Source organism: Urtica dioica, chromosome 8 (genome assembly GCF_054948205.1).
Source record: "Urtica dioica subsp. dioica isolate 48M chromosome 8, U.dioica_male_clone48M_v1_H2, whole genome shotgun sequence".
Taxonomy (NCBI): Eukaryota; Viridiplantae; Streptophyta; class Magnoliopsida; order Rosales; family Urticaceae; genus Urtica; species Urtica dioica.
Window position 1 is genome coordinate 38,213,217 of NC_142763.1, and position 2,963 is coordinate 38,216,179.

Consider the following 2,963-nt stretch of genomic DNA (forward strand, 5'->3'; position numbering starts at 1 on the left):
ACAAGTGGTATCAGAGCGATTGTTCGTGTTTGGTATCCTACGTACTTCGTCGACGAGTGGTGTCGGAGCAATCATTTGTGTCCGATACTCCCCCTCGTTTCCCAACATAAAAACCATCCAATTTCGTGACACATCTGTCATGAAATACACTAGTTTGACACATTTGTCACGAATATTCTGGATCATGACATCTGTCACGAAATACGATGGTTTTTATGTTGGGAAACGAGGGGGAGTATCGGACACGAACGATTGCTCTGAGACCACTCATCGGTGAAGTACATAGGATACCAAACACAAACAATCGCTATGATACCACTTGTTAGAGAAACACGAACGGTATCGGACACGAACAAACGCTCCAATACCACTTGTTGTAATTATGTGGTCACCTTGATAACCATATAAGTTGCGGAGTAAATTAATTACACTAACAAGAGCTAATTAAACGTATGGTTATCTAACAAGATCTAGATTAACTTATTAATTAAATAATGAAAGCATTCAAACATGTCAAGTGTTAGAATGTGAACATAATATTAGGTAGTTATTCTAGAATGTGAACGTAATATTAAGTAGTTATTAGAATAGAATATTATGTAGTTATTGTAATTTATTTCTTTCATTTACGTTTCTTGTCTAAACGTGTATAAATACCCATTACGTGAATGAGAACAACAAAACCTTCATTCTACAATTCTCTCTGATCACATCGTATTAGAGCCTTCTCAAAATTCGTAGCCTCACAAACTCAGAGCCTTCTAAATTTCCAAGAAAATTCAAAATTTCTTTACCCAATATCTAGGGTTTCAAAACCCATTTCAAAATCCCTTGTTCTCAATTGTTTTTAGTCTCACCACCCACCCACAAACATCCCAAACACAGTTTCGACCAATTTTGTGCTAAAACCTGTCCATTTCGTCGACCCACGCGCCCCATGCGCCGTCGTCTAGATGCTCCCTCTTCCTGAATGACATGGCTAAGAAAAAGGCTATTGGTGTACCAGTGATCATGCCCATCGTCTCGAAGATCACCGACCAGAAGTTTAGTGGTTCTAATTTCCTCGATTGGAGGAAAACCATTCGGTTATTCCTCCGGTGTATCGACGAAGATGATCATCTAACCGATACAGCTCCAAGTGACGAGTCAAAGCAAGCATGGCTTCGGGAAGATGCTCGTCTTTTCCTCTAAATTCGTAACTCCGTTGGTAGTGAGGTAATTGGTCTTGTTAATCACTGCGAGTTCGTCAAAGAATTAATGGACTATTTGGATTTTCTTTATTCTGGAAAAGGAATCTCTCTCCCATGTTCGATGTATGAAAAACCTTCTACAGGGCTGAAAAACAGGACCAATCACTCACCACCTATTTTATGTAGTTCAACAAGATCTACGAAGAGCTTAACATGTTGTTGCCCTTCAGTGCCGACGTGAAAGTTCAGCAACAACAGCGAGAGAAAATGGCCATTATGAGTTTTCTTGCGGGACTACCTTCAACCTTTGACACTGCAAGGTCTCAGATCATCTATGGTTCCGACATTTCCTCTCTCCAAGAGGTGTTCAGCCACGTTCTTTGCACTGAGGGAACCCCGTCTAATCCTGTCAGTGGAGCTCTAATATCCTGAAACACACATAGCTCAATCCGCCCCGCTTATTACAAATCTGGAGCCCCAAGGAATTCAGATTCTCGTCCAACAGACACTGCCGCAGTCACTTGTAACTACTGCAAGAAACCAGGTCATACGATCTAAGAGTGCCGAAAGCTTCAGTACAAGAATCAAAAGAACCCATCGGTTCATGTTGTTCCTCCAACAATAATTTGGTTCGTGTCCCTGCGGATAAGGGTGCCAAATTTTTCGAGTATCAAGAATCACTAAGGATTTCAAAACCCTCTGTCGCTCCCATTGCCGAATCAGGTAATTCGAGTGTGTGTCTTCTTACCTCATCTTCCAAATGGGTCATTGATTTTGGTGCCACAGATCTTTTGCTTCTGCTTCCATGGTTACCTTAGCCGATGGATCCCCTTCCAATGTTATTGGTTCTGGCACTATCACACCTACTCCTTCTTTGTAACTGATGGAATTGATCTAGAGTTAAGAAAAGATTTAATGCTTCGTGCAAGCGGCAGAAAATAAAAATTTTCTTTAAACAAGTAAAACGTTTTTTTTTACTAACCTAGACAAAGAGCAAGCACATGTTATTATTAAAACTATCTAAGAGCTATCACGCGTTTACTAACCTTTATGAAGCTTGATCATTGACAAGCTTGTGGAGGTTGAATCACTCATCTCCCCACGCAGCTCGTCTTTCTTCGTTCTTCGGGAACTCGAGTAACCACGAAAGTTTCTATCACATAAATCACTCGAGGTAAGAAGGAATAAGTGTGTGGGCACTTTTAAACACAACGACTCAAGAACAAGTCGTAGAGTCAAAGAGCTAAAACAAACGCTAGGTCAAATGTGGACCTAGGTGCCAAAACAAAAAACGTAAGGAGTTAGAGAGAGAGAGGGGCGGCTAAGTATTCTGGAGAGAGAAGCTCTCAATCTCTAAAATTTTGGGATGAGAAACAATGAAAATGAGGGCTCTATTTATAGGAGAAGGATTACCTTCAAAAGGTAGTTTCCTTTTCTCTATAGAATATCACATATTCATGAGAAAATATTTGCCCTCCCTTCCTTATGTCACACAGCCAAGAGTCTTCTAGAAGGCCTTGGATTTGTTTCCTATTTTGCTTCCTCTCTTACCTTGGCCGCCCACCTCCTTTCCTCATTGAGGAAATTTGTTCCATCTTTTTCTTTTGGCAAGTATCGTCATACGTCAATGCACAAAATTAGTCTCTCTTTCCTTGGGTTTGGACATGCAACACCTTCTAGAAGGGGTTTCTAGATTTTTCTTCATTTGTTCATGACAACATAAGAAAAGCCCATTAAGAATTTTCAAGTAAAATTCTATGAAATGAAATTAAT

At 40.2% G+C, this 2,963-nt stretch overlaps 1 pseudogene; it reads left to right on the plus strand.

Annotated features, from left to right (window-relative positions):
• Positions 1 to 975: 975 nt before the first annotated feature.
• On the plus strand, positions 976 to 1,622 carry LOC149389672 (uncharacterized; annotated as a pseudogene).
• Positions 1,623 to 2,963: the final 1,341 nt, after the last annotated feature.